Below are 20,702 nucleotides of genomic sequence, written 5' to 3'. Positions count from 1 at the left end.
TGGGGGATACAAATTACAAACAAGATATGGCAGGAAGACAGCCAGGAAGTGGCAAGGAATCCGAGGCCCCAGCAATATAAAGCTTTTGCTTATGTGTTGGATCTAGGAGAGCCAGGGCAGGAATCCAGGTTTCCAGTGGGTAGAAACTACCATAGAATATAGGTACAAAACACTATTCCCATAAACCTGGAACATATTCTATCAAAAATGCACTCAACAGTAGTGGGAAGAATGGGCAGGCAGAGGACACCAGCAGATAGGAAGATTTGTAGAAAACACTCATGGCCCAGGGATCTCTCATCTCAATAACATTCAGTCCAAACTTCCTCCATGTCGTCTCCTTAGGCTGCTCCACTGGATATCACATCTCCACTAGTAAGCTCTACTGGGTTCTGTGGGCCCGTTTTAAATAGCTCAAATGTTAATACTGAGGGATAACTAACCCTCTGGACTCATGAAGCTCTTCCTGTCTAATGCCCTCAATTGTCTGGGTCTCTTCCCTTCTGGGTGTGGACAAAGAGTTCAGCTGCAATATGCTATGGCCAATTTTGTGGTGGCAAAGAACAGGAAACCAAAGGGATGTCCATCGATTGGGGAATGGCTCAACAAGTTGTATACATGATTGTAATGGAATACTATCGTGCCATAAGAAATGACAAACAAGATGATCACAAAAAAGCCTGGAAAGACTTCTATGAAGTGATGCAAAGTGACATGTGCAGAACCAGAAGAATGTTGTACACAGTAACGACAATAATTTATGATGATCAATTGCAAATGATTTAAGTATTTAAAACAAGACAAGGATCCAGGACAACTGCAAAGGGCTCACAACAAAAAATGCTATCCACTGCCACTGAAGAACAGACAGGGAGTCCGAACACAGTTTGAAACATGCCCTTCTTTGCTTTATTTTTTCCATGAAATTTTCTCTAATGTAAACAATATGCATCTTATTTCACAACATGACTAACAGGGAAATATGTATTATATTATAGCATATGTACAACCTATATGATATTACCTGCTTTCCTGGGGAGAAAGGAGGGGTGGGAAGGAAGGAGAAAACATGGATTTCAAGATGTCAGAAAATGAATATTAACAATTTGTCAATACGTAATATGGAAAAAATTTTAATTTATTATTTAAAAAATGTTATGGTCAAAGTTAGGCAGACTGGGCAGATGAAAAAGAAATCCCAACCTTCCTACAAGAGAGGGATGATTTACTCTCAAGGACGAGGTTTTTCTTCTATAGCCAGTTATCTTTTCTGCTATCAAAATTCACACTTTACAGAGCTGCCTCTTTTCACTCCTGACTCCCTAGAACAGGAGCTTAATCTGGTATCCCAGAACTTATTTTAAAATATTTTCAGAACTGTATTTCAAAAATGTAATGAACTTCTCTATAAGCAGCAATGCAATGATCCAGGACAATTCTGAGGGGATTTATGAGAAAGAACACTATTCACATCCAGAAAAAGAACTGTGGGAGTAGAAACACAGAAGGAAAACAACTGCTTGATCACATGGTTCGATGGGGATATGATTGGGGATATAGACTCTAAGCAATCACCCTAATGCAAATATTAATAATATGGAAATAAGTCTTGATCAATGACACACAAAAAACCCAGTGCAATTGCTCATTGGCTACGGGAAGAGGTTGGAAGGTGGGGAGGGAAAGAATATGATTCATGTAACCATGGAAAAATATACTAAATTAATGAATTAATTAACTAAAAATTTTCAAATAAAAAACTGTATTTCAAAATAGTCATCATTCTTTGTAATCCTGTGCACTTTATTTTGATATATTTTAAAACATTATTCAGAGGAATCTATAGGCTTCAGCAGACTGCCAAAAGGATCCAGGCAATGGGATGCTGGAATCAGTTCAAATCCACTAGAGCCAATTGTTAAATTTTCAGAGTGAGCACTTACATCTTGGAAATTGGCAAAGACAACAAATTTGAGCTTGATTTATTGGTTTATTGATTGTAAAGGCCTAAGAAAATGACAATAATCAGAGTAAGTTTAAAAATATGCCCAGTGTTCATTTTGTTTTTTTGAGAGCCAGTTGTTAAAATGTTTACTAGTGCACCAGCCCTGGATCCAAACCTCTCCTCCAGAGAACCTTGTTTTATAGAGAACACAAAGTAATTGGCTAATCCTAGCCAGCCAGGTTCAAAATCCATTAAGTTGGAATGAAGATCATGTTCATCCTTGTAAAAGAATAACAAAGTAGAGATGTTCTTTGTGCTTTTTTGAGTATAAAGAGCAACTTGTCTGTTATCTATCCATATAATTAAGTCATCGTTTTAGTCACGTATGACTCTTGGTGATTCCATTTGGAGTTTTCTCGGCAGAAATACTGGAGCGGTTTAGCCATTTCCTTTTCCAGCTCATTTTACAGAGGAGGAAACTGAGGCAAACAGGATGAAGAACCTAGCCCAGGGCACACAGCTAGTAAGTATCTGAGGCCAGATTTGAACTCAGGAAGATGAGTCTTCCTGACTCAAGACTCTACCCACTGGGTCACCTAGTTATTCATTTCATTCTCTGATTTCATCAGTTTAAATGGGCTCTTACTCTAGGATGGAATCCTTTTAGTACTTTGTTCAACCTGCCCCCCTCTCGACTTTCCAAGCCAAAGCAGTGCTCCCAGATTACTACTCTCCAATCCTTGTGGTTTCCATCTATTATAATGCAGTCTCCTAAAGGGCAAGGATTATTTATGATTTTTGCATTTGTATTCTCAGAGCTCAGTAATGTAGGGCTGGGAGTAAACCTTTAAAGAAAGTTCATTCATTCATTCATTTCCCCTTCCCATCCCTTTCCACCATCTACTAGGACAGTTAGGTGACAAAATGGATAGAGTCCTGACCTGGAGTCAAAAAGAACTGAGTTCAAATCCAGTTTCAGATACTTATTAGTAGTGTGACCAAAGGGCAAGTCATTTACTTAACCTCTATCTACCTCAGTTTCCTCAATTAGAAAACAGGGAGAAAAATCGCACCTATCTGAAAGGATTGTTATGATAATCAAATGAGAAAGTACTTAACGCAATGCCTAGCACATATAGTATACAGCACTTAAAAATGATTGCTCCCTGTGTGACCCTAGGCAAGTCACTTAACCCCAAATGCCCAGTCCTCACAGCTTTTCTGCCTTGGAACCTATACTTAGTATCTATAGTAGCTATAACTTGGTATTCTAAGATGAAAGGTAATTAAAAAAAAAAAAAAGATCATTCCCTTCCCTCCTTTCCCTCAGTCAGGCCTGGGCCAGCTCAAGTCAAAAGACCCCCAAACTCAATGCAGCTGCTAAGGCAGTTTCCTCTAACATACCATTCCTGGGGGCTCAGTGGATTGAGAACCAGGCCTAGAGATGGGAGGTCCTGGTTTCAAATCTGGCCTCAGACACTTCACAGCTGTGTGACCCTGGGCAAGTCACTTGACCCCCATTGCCTACCCTTACCACTCTTCTGTCTTGGAGCCAATACACAGTATTGACTCCGAGATGGAAGGTAAGGGTTTAAAAACAAACAAACAAACAAACAAAAAAACCATACCATTCCTCTGCAAAGAATTTACAGGGGCTTTGTGAGAAAAATGCAGAGCAGTCCTAAACTGCAAACTAATTAAATCCGACTATAAATTAAGGAAAAGTAAGGAAGGTAAAGACAGCCCTAAATCCATAAAATCTCAGGTTCATTTATTAAAAATAGGTTTGAGAATCAGGACCAGAGGTCAGCTGTACTTGGCAGGAAGTGTGCCCTGAAGGTTATTATTGCAATTGTGATATTTAAGAGATAATTTGTTGTATCCTTAACAAAGCTCCCAGTAGCAGGAGACAGAGATTATTGGGAAATAAAATAAAGCAATGAGGGAGAACTCTTTGTCAAATCAACAAGCATTTATATGAAGCACCTACTATGTGCCAGAGCATTGTGTCAAGCCCTGGGGATAAAAAGAAAGGCAAAAGAGAGGTCTTGCCCTCAAGGAGCTCACTGTTTAACATCCTTACATATATTAACAGGATGATGGATAGCAGGAAGGGCAGGGAAGGGAGGAAGTAGGACTCAGAAGATGGCTTTATGACAGCCTCAGTAAACACTGGAAATGGCTGGATTTTAGAATCATAAAATTATGAAAACTTAAGCTATAAATGATAGAATGTTAGGGCTAAAAAGCCCTTGGAGATGATCTCATCCAATCTATTCCTTTTTACTGAGGGTGTAAACAGAGGCCATTTGCCCAAGATCAAGGGACCATTCATTTAGCCTGAGATCACCTAATTCAATCTCCCTATTTTATAGAGATGGCCAGTGGAGAGAGTGCCAAATCTAGAGTCAGGAAGGTTCATCTTGCTGAGTTAAAATCTGGCCTCAGACACTACCTGTGTGACCTTGGGCAGGTCACTTAACTCTATTTGCCTCAGTTTCTTCATCTGTAAAGCGAGCTGGAGAAGGAAATAAGTAACTATTCCAGGATCTTTTCTAGGGAAATCCCAAATGGGGTCATGAAGAGTCAGATACAACTGAAACAACTGAAACATTTTATAGAAGAGAAACCTGAGACCCAAAAAGTGACTTGCCCAAGGTTATACAGATAGTAAAATAACAGAGACAAGATTGAAACTCAGTTCCTATTACCCCAAGATTGGGAGTTTCCATTTAACTATCCCTGTCTGCCACAGATTTCAAAGGTAGTTAGTGGCAGAATTAGAACCCAGGTCTTCTGGATAAATACAGTATCCCTTGTATGCAGGAGTATGCTGCTAAATGTTTAACAACCAGCTCTCCAAAAAAAGGGACATGTTTTCAAGTTTAATCTGCATTGTTAACATTTTCTCTGTTACCTTCTTAAGTCTAGGGAATCAACAAAACACTAATCCAAGGCCTGATTTGCTGGGTACCTCTTTCTAAAGTATAAATACACACTCTGAAATTTTAACAATAGGCTCCCCTGAGACTACCAGTAGGAGCTGACTCCAGCACAATTTTGCTTCTATTACTTGACTCTAGACCACTTTAGAACCTGACATCACTTAGATCTCAAGGCCCAAGTGCAATGACTTACTCAAGGTCACATAGGAAAGCTAAACCAAGAAAGCTTCATCTTAAGGGACGGTCTCACATCAACTGGCAAAAATTTAAATTCCAGATACTTCCTGCCTATTTTCCCAAGTAAAAATGGACTAGAGTCCTCCCGTCCATCACCATAAATACAACACACAGTTACAAGAATATGCTACCTCTCTCTTAGTCTTACAACCCCAAAGTCAGTTCTTCATCCTCCAATCTCTCTACTTCTTCAGTTCTTTCCCAGACTATTCCCCCTGTGCTGAGGATGCTCTGCTCCCTTCTCCATCTTGATCTCTTAGGGAAACTGCTTGTCTCTACCCCCATCCATCTCTCAAGTCCTTTGCCCCTTTATCCTGCCACCAATCTTGCCCCAGAAACCTCAGCGTTGGATAACCCTCTCCAGCTGTTGCTTTTGCTTCTACTCTCATGCTACTGAACAAAGCTGGAGAATATTACACAACCCCACTGCTCAGGTCCACTACAAGTCAGTGTTACATAGTCTCAACTGGACCCTCACTGCTGCAAAGCAATCTTCTGACACCTTCCTAATTGAGTCACAAGTGCAGCTAGCTGGTTGAAACACTGGACAGAGTGCCAGTCCTGCAATCAGGAAGACTTACATTCCTGAGTTCAAATCTGGACTTAGACACTTCCTAGCTGTGGGATCCTAGGCAAGTCACTTAACCCTATTTACCTCAGTTCCCTCATCTGTAAAATGAGCTGGAGAAGGAAATGGAAACCACTCTAACGTCTTTGCCAAGAAACCCCCAAAAGACATCAAGAAGAGTTGGACACCACCAAACAATAACAAACTGAGTCATTATTCCATTCATTTCAGAGGCTTTTTCAAATCTTTTCATTGCTCCTCAAACCTCCCATAACTCTTCCTCTACACACCCTTTCCACTAAGAGCCTCGCCTCATATTTTACTGAAAAAAAAAATTGAGGTTATTTGTTGAGAAATTTTTCTTCTCCCCTCCTCCTCATCTCAAATCACACATAAGTCTTCCCCTAATAGCTACTCCTACTTATTCCTGTCTCACATAAAGAGGTGGCCCTTCTCCAGACCAAGGGAAAACTCTCTTTGTGCACAAACGATCACTCAATAAATAAACATTTATTAAGCGCCTATATGCTAGGCATTGTGCTAAGTGCTAGATGATCTCATCCATCCTGACTTTTTCCAGCAGATTGGTCTCCTCTATCATCTCCATTCCCACTTTAGCCTCTCCCTGTTTATTAGTTGTTTGCTTCCTTTATGCCTAAAAACATGTCTATGGTTCTCCCCTTACTAGTCTTGCCAAAAAATAATAATTCACTTTCTAAATCTTACACAATGATATCTACTTCATATATTTTTAATATCTAAAGTCCACAGATCTTGCATTTTCCACAGTCGGACTACTCCTCAGTCTTTTTTGCTGAATCTTGATCTATGCCACAGCTCAAAACTGGGTGTCCTCCAGGGCATGTCCTGGGTCCCTTCTCCTTCTCTATGATTTCACTGAATGATCTCATCATCTCTCATTGATTCAAACCTTATCTCTATGCTAATCATTCTCATATTTCTAGCCCAAACTCTCTCTCCTAACCTCCAGACCTGCATCTTCCAATTGTCTATTGGATATCTCAGACTGCAGATCCCATAGACATCTTAACCACAACACATTTGAAAAGAATTCCTTAGCTTTTTCCCAAAACCCTTCCCTCTTCCTAACTTGCCTATTACTGTGGTGGATACCATCATTCTTCAAGTCAACTAGGCTTGGGAATGTGATTGGGGTGTTATTTCTTGACCCCTCACTCTCTCTCACACCCTATCATCCAATCTGTTGCCAAGTCCTTTTATTCTTTTTTAATTAAAAAGAAACAAAACCCTTACCATCCGTCTTAGAATTAATACCATGTATTAGTTCCAAGGCAGAAGACTGATAAGGGTTAGCCAATGGGGGTTAAGCAACTTGCCCAGGGTCACAAAGTTAGGAAGTGTTTGAGACCACATTTGAACCCAGGACCTCCCTTCTCCACACTTAGCCTTCTATCCACTGAGCCACTTGGCTGCCTCTCTATTAACTTTTTTTTTTTTTTATCCTTAACTTCTGTGTATTAGCTCCTAGGTGGAAGAGCGGTAAGGGTGGGCAATGGGGGTCAAGTGACTTGCCCAGGGTCACACAGCTGGGAAGTGTCTGAGGCCGAATTTGAACCTAGGACCTCCCGTCTCTAGGCCTGACTCTCAATCCACTGAGCTACCCAGCTGTCCTCTCTATTAACTTTTGAATAGAAAATCCTCTGAAGTTCAAATCCCTTTATAAATTGCCCTTTCCCTTCACCTTTCCAGTGTTTTTATTCCTTACTTCCCTCCACATTCTCTGATCCAGTAGCATTGACCTCCTTGTTGTTCCTTGAACAAGATTATTTCATCTCCCAAACTCTGGATATTTTCCCTTGTTGTCCATCATGCCTGAAATTCTCTCCTTGCTCATCCCTACCTCCTGCCTTCCCTGACTTGCTTCAAGTCTCCACTAAAACCAGCCCTTTTACAAGCAGCCTTTCCTCTCTCTTCTTTAAGGCTAGGACCTTTCCTCAGTAGATTAGCTCCAATTTATCCTGCATCTGTCTTCTTGGTTCAAAGTTGTGAGCTCTTTGAGAACACATCAGATCGTGAGCTCTTCCAGAGCAGGGACCGACTTTTACCTTCTTTTATATCCCCGGAACTTAGCGTGGTGCCTGGCACATAGCAAGTACTTAATCAATGTTTGCTCACGAACTAAGCCTTGAGAGCCCTCCTCCTTTCAGGCACTGCAGGGAATATTTAGTGTACAAAGAGCCTCATGGTAATCCTTAGGCATATCAATTTTCAGATAGTATAGCCACTTCTATCCACAGTGGTATCTGGAGAGACATATACCATCTATATCTATCTTGATAATATCCATTTAGATTCCGGAACCAAAAGGTAAACATCTCAGCAAGGACCTTCTTGCCTTTTATTAACTGCAAAGCAAAGAGTTCAGTAGTTCCTCCTCTAATCCACTTTTATGAAACAGAGATGAGTAGCACTTACAGGATAAGTCAGAGGTTCCTAACCTTTTTTTCTTTTTTGAGTCATAGTCTCCTCTGACAGTCTTGTATAGTCTATAGATGCCTTCCCGGAATAATGTTTTTAAATGCATAAGATTAAATACAGAGAATTGCAAAAGAGACCAAATATATGGAAATACAATGATCAAAACTTTTTTTTTTTTAAAGAAAGAGTTCATGGACACTGATACTGGGTTAAGAACCCTTGCCATTAGTTGAAATCCCTAGGGAGGAGTATAATAAATTATGGAAATAACAACAACAAAAATGAAGTAGCTTTCATCATAATGAAAAGATAAAAATAGAAGGCAGCTGGGTAGCTCAGGGGATTGAGATTCAGAACTAGAGATGGGAGGTCCTGGGTTCAAATTTTTCCTCAGACACTTCCCAGTTCTATGACCCTGGGCAAGTCACTTAACTTCCATTGCCTAGCCCTTACCACTCTTCTGCTTTGAAACCAATACACAGTATGGATTCTAAGATGGAAGGTAAGGGTTTAAAAAAATGTTTTTAAAAGACAAAAATATGGTTGAATATCTATCTATTAGGGAATGGTTGAATAGGTTGTAAATGACTGTAATGAAATACTATTGCTCCTGGGGCAGCTGGGTAGCTCAGTGGATTGAGAGTCAGGCCTAGAGACGAGAGGTCCTAGGTTCAAATCCGGCCTCAGACACTTTTCCCAACTGTGTGACCCTGGGCAAGTCACTTGACCCCCATTGCCTACCCTTACCAGTCTTCCACCTATAAGTCAATACACAGAAGTTAAGGGTTTAAAATAAAAAAAAAAAATTAAAGAAATACTATTGCTCCATAAGAAATGATGAACAAGATCCTGGAAAGACTTACATGAAGGGAGCAGAACCGGGAGAACATTGTACACACACAGCAACAACAATAGTGTATGACGGTCAACTGTGAATGACTTAACTGTTACTGGCAATGTCCTTACATTTTCTCTTGTGTAAACGCTCTATGTCTTCTTTCACAAAGTGATGACCATGAAAATAGTTCCTGTATGATAACACACAGACTATGTCATATTATCTGCCCTCTTGGGGAAGGGGGAAGAGCAGCAGGGAGAAAAGAACAAAGATTGCAAAACGTAAGAAAATGATTATTAAAAATTGTATCAACATTTATTTGACAGACTCCCTGTCTGTAAAATGGAATCTAGAAAAAAAATAAAAATAAATACAAGAAAAAAATATGGGCTGAAAAATGGAGGTTCCTTTATGAATAAAGAGTTTCTATTTGGCTAGGTTGTAAAGGGGGTCTATCTATCTTGGGATGAACACACAAAACCACAGACTGAATTTTTAAAAGTCAAGCAATAGCCTAGGAATGTCTCACGCTCTCCTGTGGATGATTTCTCAGTACAACAATTTAGGATACAGTACTGCTCCTTGGAAGTTCTTTTGAGCAGTTATTACTGGTTTTCTTTCCACCCCCAACTGTCCTTAATAGTTAATTGCATGTCATGGAGGAAGAAGCCCTGACCAAAGTCTAAACCCTGTTCATACTGCAGTTCTCCAAATGCTCCTAATCACAGATGATTTCGTACAAGCGGTATTGAACCCCAGGACACGATGATGGCTCTTTAAAGAAATCCATAGAAACGTGAAAGACATTCTCCTTTCCCCCATTGCTGCTTGTGATGAAATGGATGAAAAAAATACAAAATGCCCCGACTACGGTATGATACGTTGCTAGACAGGGAGTCTGTCAAATTAATCTGTGAGTAGTCACATGGAGCCATCGCACGGGTGGTGAGCCTCCTCAACTTCTTGAAGCTGGTCCTTCAAAACAGGGAATCTAGTGTTGGGGCCAAACTCAAAGGCTCTCCAACAGGGCAGACCCTCTGCTCACATAGTCTTTAAGAACCCAAGATGATTGTTGTCAAAAAAGAACATATCTTATTGTACAGTGGGGAAAAAAACGCTAAATTTAGAGTCAGATGTCCAGAGTTCAAATCCTGATTCTGCTACTTATTATTTAACTCGTTTAATGTCTTTGGGCCTCAGTTTCCTCATCTGTACAAAGAGGGAGTTAACTAGATGATCTCTAAGGTCTCCTCCCAGAAATATAAATACATATATTTATATACTTTATTTATATATACAACTTTGTGTGTGTATGTGGGCTCTGAACACACACACACACACACACACACACACAAGTTGCCACCTGTCTATGATGTATCAAGCACATAATTCAGTAGAAGGAAGAGATAAGCTGAACTATATTTGAGAGAAAGTCTTTTCAATGTCCTCAAACTGTTGGACACTGCAAAAGTCCATCTCTTTAATGCCAGCATTCCCTCAGTGAAGCTACATGGCTGCAAATCATACAATATCAGAACAATCAAAATTTAAAATAACCCAAATGGAACCCAGTGGAAAGATCATCCGTGGACATAAATCAGTGGTAGTGTGCCACCAATTATTTACACATGATAAATACTGTAAAAGCCTGGCTTCCCCCTGACCTTCAAGTAAGTTTTACTTTTCCCACCCACAGCGCCCAAAGTCTGACTCCTTTTAACACAGCACATTACTGAGGAGATCTACTATTCTCAAAGTAATGGAAAGAATACAGGACAAGGGATGGATGGTCCAAGTGCTTTGGTACCTGAAATATTAAAAGAAATGGAAAGCCAGTGGGGTACTACTGGGTGTATGCTCTAGGAAGATTTCTAGAAAGGCACAGCTAGCTAAGAATGGTAGAGGAAGAAAAGGAGGAGAGAAAATGATAGCTTTAGAGAGGCTGGGCTATGTAGCTCTGCATTCTTTACTACCATGGGATCTTAAACAAATCCCTTCACCTTTTGAGAACCCATTTTCCTTGTGTATAAAATGAAGGGGTTAATCTTCATCTGTGGAAAGGAGGATATTTCCTCAACAAAATTACATATCCATCAAGGCATCGAATAGGAGTATTCTCCTTTAAATACGTAATTTGAAAAAGCTAGCCATATTTTGTGGGCTTCCCCTAAATCTTGGAGTTAAAACAATCTTTTCTATGGGAATACAACTTGAATTTTTTAATTATTTTACCATTTTGCCATCATAAAAATTAAGATTATTATCATCTATCTAAAAGAATGTGTCTTACATAAGCTTTAAAGCCAAAAACATCCTTTTGATAAACCAAAGGACAACCATAGTTAGGTGGGGCTGTGGATATATTGTGGCTGCATGAACTGGGTACAATGTGCACAGAAGTTTTCTAAAACTTTAAAGATTAAAGAGACTTTAGGAACCATTTTGTCCATCCACTCATTTTACAGATAAACAGACAAATGTGTTTACAAACACACGTATATATAACACTTTTGTTGTTGTTCAGTTGTTCGGGCCATGTTTGACTCTCCTTGGCTCCATTTGGGATTTTCTTGGCAAAGAAAATAGAGTGGTTTGCCATTCCCTTCTCTAATTTATTTTTACAAATGAAGAAACTGAGGTAGACAGGGTTAAGTTACTTGCCCAGGGTCACATAACTAGTAAGTGTTGGAGGATGAATTTGAATTCAGTTCTTGACTGTAAGCTTGGTGTTCTATCCACTGAACTACTTAGCTGCCTCTGAGGTTTTCAGAGGTTAATTAACCTCCCTATTCATGACAGCAAAAGCTTATATGTTTCCCTAGGGAGTACTATCTACTATCATGCAATTTTAAAGTTTAATTGAAATTTTCATTTGACAAATATTAAGCTAGAGAGGAGACAGTAGGGTAAGGCAGCCTCTGCTCTCACAAAGCTTCCAATTTAGTAAACTACCTGCATACTATAACATTCATTTAAATGTATTTTTTCTCTTATCTATTCCTTTGTGCTCTTCTTTTGCACTCCTAATGTCAGGATAATGAATTCAGGGGGTTTGAGGGTTGAAGGTGAGAAAAAGGAGAGACAGAAGGGAGTCAGAGAACCAGGGAGAAAATTAGAAAGCATATTGGGAGGACAGACAGACAGAATTTTGCTAAAAGTATACAGACAGCCCATATGATCTGGAATTGGAAAGGCTATTTGGGATCACAATATCCAACCCCCTCTTTTTACAGATGAGAAAACTGAGTCCAGGGAGCCAAGAAACAAAATGATTCCCCCACTTCCTTCCCCCAAAGATCTGGATTTGAACCCAGGTTTGAGCTTTACCAAAAACTTAAAAACTTTCTACTCTAGCAGAGGGCTTGCCTCCCCTAGCTTGGTAACAATGTTCAACATTGCTTATTGTATATTCAAGAATTCAAGTCGCTCCTCTGTAACCACCTTAAATGAATGCTTCTCTGCCACTGGTCACATGTAAAGGAAATGGCAGGCTTCTCCTACCTCCATTGAAATACAGATTTCAGCTCCCTCCACCAGCTCAATCTCTCTAGGGTCCAGTCCCTGTGATGCCTTCTGCAATACCTTTATCACTGGGGTTCGTGTGTTTGAACAGCTGTGAAGTGGTTCGGCTTCTGTTTTTGTGTTTGGGGTAGAGTTATTTTTATTTGTAGCACGATTTTTATTCAGGTGTGCTCTCCCCTCCCCCTTCTCCTTCCATGCCTCCTAGCTCCCCCTCCCCCTCTCCTTCCATGCCCATTTCTTTTGTAGCCAACTCCCTAGGGTGTCCGACCCAGCGAGGGCTCCCTCCGCATAGGAGGAGTTGATAATGATGACAAGAATTGAAACGGACAGCAAGGAAACATACATGTGCCCTCGGTAACACATTCAGGCTAGTGAAGGGGAGATCTCTGATAGAAAGTCCATCCCCAGAAGGTCAAACCTGCCCTTAGGGGCAGTTGGCTTGCCCCCTTTCCCTCTCACCCTAAAAGCAACCCTACCGGAAATGACACTTTCACTGGCCTAATTCAATTACTTTCATTAGAAATTCTGTAGCAATATCACACTCATAAGAGAAGCTCCTAGACTAACAGGTGGATAGCCAAGCTATAAGTTCTTCCTTCTTCGGTTTCATCTCCTGCCCTGGGGGTACAAACGTGCCCCCCAGCAGGCTCTCAATTATAAGGGGGTCAGAGGTGGGAGTGTGAGGGGGTAAGGGATAGCTGGGCACTGATCTAAAGAGCCTTTTATTTTGCAATTAGACAAGACCAGACCACTTTAATTGTTGTTGTTTTTCCCCCTTGGGGGTCCAAAATTTAGGTTTACCATTCTGTGACTTACTCTTCTTATTATGGCCCAGAGAAATCCAAATCCCACGAAGGACTGAGTATCTTTTGCTGGCAAATGATGCCTCCAAACGTAGCAGTCACAAAACGCTTAACCACATTTTGCTTTCAAATTAAGAATCAGCCCACTGGTCCCCCATCATCATCATGGAGAAAACACCACCTCCATCATTTTCTAATTACACCGAGTAGCACCCCAAATCTGGGAAGGCTACACAAATGGATTATGTCGAGTGTGTTGTTTCTTTGAACTGTAAAATAAAGCAGTTTCCTCCCACAAATCAAAGCCCCAACTATATCACATTGACTTAATTCAACCCTAAAAACTCTAATTAGTGGTTACATAAAATGGCTAATTATGCCTCCCTCGATTCAGACAGTTTCTGCCATTTCACTTAAAGACTCTTACGAGACGTGTAATCAAACAACCCACCCTTTGGAAAGAGAACGCTAATTAGCATTGTTGATTAGTGGCACAAGTTATAATATTTTTCAGCAGCCCCAGCAAAATTTATAAACATGTCGGTGAAAACGCCAGATTCTTTACAGCTTACTTGCTTTTCAAAAGCCGAGCTAAAAATATACAGACCATTCGTATGCAGCTAGCAAAAAACGCCATAATATGCATGCTAACACCTTCTAACTAGGGGCTAAATGTACCACCTCCCATTCTCACTAAGTAAAGATTCTGCCTAGTTTGCAGATCGAGAACGCAAGCAGCGAATTAATTCGGTTCAAAAAGCATGTAAGCACCTACTACGTGCGCACGCCGTTGCGCTAAGTGTTGGGGACACCAAGGTAAAACTTGAAAAACTGCCCCCGCCCCCCAATACACACACACCAAGGGGGTAGGGGGAGGAGTGTGTGAGCCGGGAAAGGGAGCCGAGTAGGATTCCAGGACAGCCAGGCCCTATTTCCTAAGGAACTCTAGGCTCCCCAGCCCAACGCGTTTAAAATTTTATAATGCTTCCTTTACACTTCTTTACTAGACTCGTTTCTTGGGGCAGTTCAAAGGCTCGGGAAGGAAATGAGGTCCCATCCTGCGGCTGCCTCTGCCCCGGCGTGAACAGACATTCTCCTCCGAAGAGGGGTTTCGGCGCTGCGTCTCTGCCAGCCCATTTCTGCTCCACTCCGGCGTTTTTTGAAAGTAAACTCCTACCTGCCTGTTGCTCCCTGAAGCGCAGCGGGACTCAGCCGGCTGGGCCTTCAGGGCTGCCTCAGTTATATAAGGAAGGTGGGAAAATAGGAAAAGCTCCGGCCCGGGACTGGGCAGCTCCGAGGTCACAGGCTGATGTTCCAGCCCAGGCTCCTAGCCCTGAGCAGGGGAAGCCTCGGGGATCTTTGTTCCCCTCCTCTCGGAGGTCCAGGGCGGCCCCAGTGCGGCCAAGACCTAGCCTTGGCCGGCCACCCAGGGCCTCCCTGGGACCCGCTGCAGCGGATAAGCCGCTTGGGATGCGGTCAAGGACGGGAAACAGGCTCCCGTTCCACCGCGCTCCAGACGCCCCGAAAATTGCGCTTTGGAGTAGACTCTCCCGAACGCCCCTGCCCCCCAAAATGTGGGAAGGGAGGAAGAAGAGGGGCGTCCTGGGGCTTGGAAGGGCATCCCGGCACCATATACTGATGTGAGGCTGCGGAGTAGGGGAGAAGGGTGCGGCGGGAAAGGAGGGCACATCTGTCGGGAGACCGGAGGGAAGCGGGGTTCCCAGGGTCAAGGGAAGAGAGAAATGGGGCGGGGTCCGCTAGCCAGCGCAGTCGGGAGGGGTTCCCGGCAGGGAGAAGGGAGAATTGGGCCCCGAGCCCGGAAAGAGGGCAGGAGCGCAGTCCCGGGGATGGAGGGGTGCTGCGGAGAGATGCGGGGTCCCCGAGTGGGGGGCGTCTCCCCTGGGAGGTCCGCTCCCAGGCTCAGCTCGCAGCTCAGCTCCCCGGCCCAGTCCCTTTCGGCCTTCCCCGGGGCTCACCTGGGTCCCGGCGGGTGCGGACGCCCCCGGCGCGGGGTCTCGGCGCCCTGCAGCCCCCCGGCTCTGCGGCCTGCGCTGGGCTCCGTGCAGAGGCTCCGCGCAGCCCTGCCGCTGCCGCTCCGCTGCTGCTTTCCGCTTCCTGTCCCGGCACCGCCCCGCAGCCCGGAGCCCAGCCCAGCCGCCGAACAAGCGAGTGAGCTAGGGAACGAGCTAGAGCCCGAGCCCGAGCCCGGCCCGGCCAGAAGCCAAGAAGCTGCCGGGAGCGCAGCCAGCGCGGCTCAGCGCAGCGCAGCCCTGCCCTGCCCTGCCCACCTGCAGGCACCGGGGCGGAGTCCCGGGCTAGCCCCAGCGCACGCCACCGAGGCACAGAGCCCGCACACCGGGACAACCCTCTGCACGCCTCCTGGAAGACCGCCAGCCAGGAGCCACTGACCCCCTACCTCCTCCGCACGCTCTGCACTCACAGTGCCCCACGAGTGGAATGTAAGCACCTGGAAGACAGGCACAGATTTTCGATTTTTGTTTTTATTGTTCTGTATTTTTTTTTCAGTGGTGCTGGACTTTTCTTGACCCTATTTGGGGTTTTCTTGACAAAGATTCTGAAGTGGTTTGCTGTTTCCTCTCCAGCCCATTTTACAAGTGAGTAAACTGAGGCAAAGAGGGTTAAGTGATTTGCCCAGGTTCACAGAGCTATTACGTATCTGAGGTCTCATTTGAACTCAAGTCTTCCTGACTCCAGGCCCAGAGTTCTATCCTAACTTGTTGGATCAGTTTGGACCAAACCAGATATGGGGATGGTGTGGATATTGGATAGCCCTTAGACTAACAGTGTGCTGGCCTCTGCTTCCCAACTCCCTCCCCTCCTCCATACCCCAAGGTCTGGTAAAGGAGACACATTTATTTGGTACTCATTGTGTGCCCCTATACAAAGCACTGGAAAGTGTCCAAGGGAAACATAAGATCTAGCTCCTGCCCTCATGGAGTTAACATTCTAGTCAAGTATTGTAAGCAATAATAATATTAGCTAGCATTTATAGATTTAAAATATTTGGAGGGTTCTGCAACAATTTTATTCAATTATTGCAGCATCACAGAATGGCAGACTAGTCAAAGCCATAGCCCTCTCTGGATGGGGCTCGCCTCAATGCAGAAGTGAAAGACTCTTTAACTAAATAGGCTTATAGATGCTTATTCTGGGTCTAGTTGTACCTTGGGAGCCTGATGGGAGACAGCCTTGCCATGCTCTGCCCCATAAAGGCTAATGAAGAGGTTCACTCTAACAGTGTGGGCACAGAGTAGTAGAATCTTGATCACAAGTTTTTCTAGCTTCTTACATAGTCTGTTCCTGTGACAGCTTTCTCTTCACCAGAGAATATTTTGTAAAATAATGAGTCATGAGAGCTGAGACAGTACCAATCCTCCACCCCAGCAAGTTTTCTAGCTTCTCCCAGCTCTGGTAGTACCAGGATTCCCATAGTCTTAACATGAGAGGAGCTAAGGATTTTCCTACAAGGCTAGGTCTGGCCTGGCCACTGACCAGTTAGTTGGTTAGTTGGTTGATTGGTTAGCTGGGTCAAAGCTATTTCCCCTGACAGCTTTTCTTACAAATGACCCTCAAAATCTGTCCCCTCCTGAAGTAATAGGGGTTCTGGTAATTAACCATAAAAATGGTTCCTTTCTCCAGTGCTTTCTCTCATGAGGGAAGGATTGAGAAGAGACTTTCAGGATAATAAAGTTGAAACAGATTCTGCCAATGTCTTAATGGTGTTGGATCTCAAAGATGTAACAGTTACAGTAATATGAAGAAGAGGATTCCAGGCACCACAAAGATTAGCTCTGATGACTCAACAGGCTAAACTAGTCAAATGAACCAGCTACAGTGTGGCTGCTTCTTCACTCTCCAGCCAGCCTCAAAGGACCTGGACCGGAAGGGAAACCTGGGTTCTCCAGGGACTAGGGTGGGGATTGAAGCTTTGAGGGTCCAAGGACAAAGATGAGGGACCGGCCAGTGGGCTATGGCCCGTCTGCCTCTTGCGGTATCCCAAAGGCTTCTCATAGCTAAATAATAATAACTAGCATTTATATATTTCGGGGGAGCAATGCCTAGGAGACCTGGGTTTGAGTTTAATTTAATTAAGCATATTTATGAATGAGTAAGATACTATGCCAATATCCCAAATCCCCTCCAAAAAATCCCTTAAGGCTTTTAAATAAATTAAACCTGTAATTTCCCTTAGTATAGGGAAAAGTTCCCACTTACCAATGCTCAGCTGGTCTGCAGAAGAGTCTTTGTGAGTTTGCTGGTGCGCAGAGTGTTTTACATGATTTACACCTCACACAACCAGCCTAGGACAGCAGTGGGCCTTGAACTCAGTTTTCTTGACTCTAAGGCTGGCTCCAGTATGCCAATCTGCTTCCTCTTTTAAGACTATAGAGTTACAAAGATTAAAAAAAAAAAAATCAAAACAGTTCCTGTCCTCAAGGATGTATCACAGGGGATGTCCTTTATTTGTGTAGACATAAGCAGAGGTGTGCTATTAAATGGCTTTTTAAAAAAATTATAATACATTTTTTCCAGATTATGTCAATATGATTTTTCAATATTCACTTTCTGATATTTTGTAATCCATGTTCTCTCTTTCCTTCCCATCCATCCCTCCTTCCCCAGAAGGCAGGTCATAGAGATCATACCTATATTATCATATAATATATATTTACATGTTCATCATGTTGTGAAAGAAGACACATATTGCTTACACTAGAGAGAAATTATTGGAGGAAACACAGTAAAAAAAATCTATGTCTCAAATTGAATTCAGACTCCTGCTGCTGCTTCTATGGCAGTGGATATTCGTTTTGTCATGAATCCTCTGGAGTTGCCCTGGATCCTTTGCCTTGTCGATAATAATTATCATTGATCATGATACATTCTTATGGTTACTGTGTACAACATTCTCCTGGTTCTCCTCACTTCACTTTGCATCACTTCATAGAAGTCTTTCCAGATTTTTTTGATCATTTTATTTGTCATCTCTTATGGCACAACTAGTTACTATTTAACAAGAGACTCTCCAAATTAAAATGTAATCTATATTATTACCATTTTCCCCTAAAGGACAAGTCACTCAAATTCTCTGATCTTCAAATTCTTTATTTGTAAAATCAAAATAACCAAATTATCTATTTCACAGGGCCATGCTATGAGAGTCAACTGCGGGTCAGCAATAGATAATAGAGAGTAAGCCTTGAAAATGTTTCCCACTTCACCTGTGACATCTACTGCAGATATGTCTAGAGGAAAGGCACCCCATCTCTCTGTACCAGATGCTAACCTGTCCACGTGGAGGTAAAGGGAGTGTCAGAGCAGGAATTCCCTATAGGGATAAAAACCACAGACCCATATGAGACAATAATTCTTCTAATGGAGCCACATTTCTTCAATGTCTATGTGCTAGGCACAATGACAGGGACTGAGTTTACAAAGACAAAAAATAAAAAGGTCTTGCCCATAAAGAGTTTACTATATAAAGGAGAGTACTGTAACAAATATGGCAACAGGGCCATAACCATGCTGGGGATTTGTCCTCTTCAGGGAAACCTGGCTCTGAGCTGGAAATAATACCACTTTATTTGAATTTATATATGTTTTGTGGCTTAGGATGCTCTTAGAGAGAGAAGGGTATTGTGGGAAAAAATGTGGTAAAATAACAAGTTTAAATACTATTTACAGACTATTTCTACCATATCCACAAGCCTGTTATTGTTCTTCATTTTTGAAAAGGACCAATGACGTCATGGGGTGATGCCTTGACTTGCAAGTGATTTAAAGCAAGACTGAATTGCACAAAGTCCTCGGCCTCACTCGTTCTTCCAGAGTCATCAACGTCCAGTTGCAGGACAAAAGTCAAGACAATAAAAAGTTGCCTTGACAAACATCAATGGGTTGGATGCAGTGGATGACCTTAGCTTCTTCTTTGTCCAACCAAGCTTTAAGCACTCCATAGTACCTACCCCCATTGCTTTCATGACTGTAGAGACCAATTGTTCTCATCTGCCCATTCCACCGGGGAAAGTCTTCACGTGGTTGGGGTCGATAGCCCCCTAACTCACCAATGTTATCCTCAACCTGATCTACCTAGACAGTTTTATCAGATTATGACTGTGGCACAGGATATAGAGTTTCCGGTAGTCACAGGTAAGAGTTGGATGAAAGGTAGACACCAAAGGGATGAAAAGCCCTAAAAAGGACTCAGCAAATCCTTGAATCAGAGGAGCTAATCCTCCCTGAACAACCCATACACCTTCAAACCTATTATCAAAGTTTAAAGTTTAAAAAAATTTTTAAGTTTAAAAGTTTAAAGAAATTTTAAAAAATCAAAATGGCACAAGTATATCATGAAAGTACTTCCTATCCTCAAGAAGCTTTTTATCTAAATTTCTCATCTAACTGGGAAAACAATCTAATTAGGGAGATCAAACACACAGGCATGTGAGCATGCACACACACACACATACACACACACATAAAGAGATCATTTAGAATACAAGGCAATATATAAGTTCAAGATACAGTAACACTACATTATCCAGAGAGTACTGAGTGATTTATTGACTGACAATATTTTTTTAAACTCTTACTCTCTGTCTTAGTAACAACTCTAAAACAGAAGGGAAAGGTTAGGCAAATGGGAGTTAAGTGACTTGCCCACGGTCTCACAGCTAGGCAATACCTGAGATCAGATTTGAACCTAGGACCTCTCGATTCCAGGTCTGATCCTCTATTCTCTGTGCCACCTAATACTGCCCTACAACTCTATTTAAAACATAGCTAAGAACAAAAAGTAAAGAAGTCTTGAGTGATCAAAATAGATGTCCTATAGTCCATGACTTTATTCACAAGATAGTTTTTTAGGACCTTCAAACAAAATCTATTTAGTAAGAGTTTATGCACAGTTAATGTGCTATTTTCTCTATTCTAAACTAGATACTAATTATTGGATTTTAAGGCATCTTTGCTTCCTCCAAACCCAGGGCATTTTTTTTGTCCTCCTTTAGGCATTTAAGAGAATCAGCAGGGCATAACGCATAGCTGGAAGGCCAGCCTTGGAATCAGAAAAAACCTGGTCCAGGTTTTGACTGTGACATCTGCTGGCTGTGTGATCACAGACAAGTCACTTAGCCTCTCAATTCCCTGGACAACTGCCTAAGGCTATAACTTACAGAAGACTTGTGTGTTTAGATCTATGTGGATAAGAGTTTCCATTTGGTAGCAAGGCTTGATAATAAAATCATAGGTTCAGGAATCTATTCCTACCCCTTCATTCCCATTATTTAATGTCCTCTTTTTGAATTATGTGTGCGTCTGTATGCCTTGATTCTCCCCCCTACTAAAGAGGCAGCCTTGTACC

At 42.3% G+C, this 20,702-nt stretch overlaps 1 long non-coding RNA gene across 1 annotated transcript in view; it reads right to left on the bottom strand.

Annotated features, from left to right (window-relative positions):
* LOC123247206 overlaps positions 1-15,391 on the bottom strand; it is a 36,268-nt gene extending 20,877 nt beyond the window's left edge. Inside the window, exon 1 of the long non-coding RNA XR_006506137.1 lies at positions 15,295-15,391. This is a non-coding gene — a long non-coding RNA (uncharacterized LOC123247206). The remainder of the gene's footprint in view (positions 1-15,294) is intronic.
* Between the last annotated feature and the right edge of the window lie 5,311 nt (positions 15,392-20,702).

This window comes from Gracilinanus agilis, chromosome 4 (assembly GCF_016433145.1).
Source record: "Gracilinanus agilis isolate LMUSP501 chromosome 4, AgileGrace, whole genome shotgun sequence".
Lineage (NCBI taxonomy): Eukaryota > Metazoa > Chordata > Mammalia > Didelphimorphia > Didelphidae > Gracilinanus > Gracilinanus agilis.
Note: the sequence above shows the minus strand (reverse complement) of the source record. Positions and strands in the feature narration are given on the sequence as shown.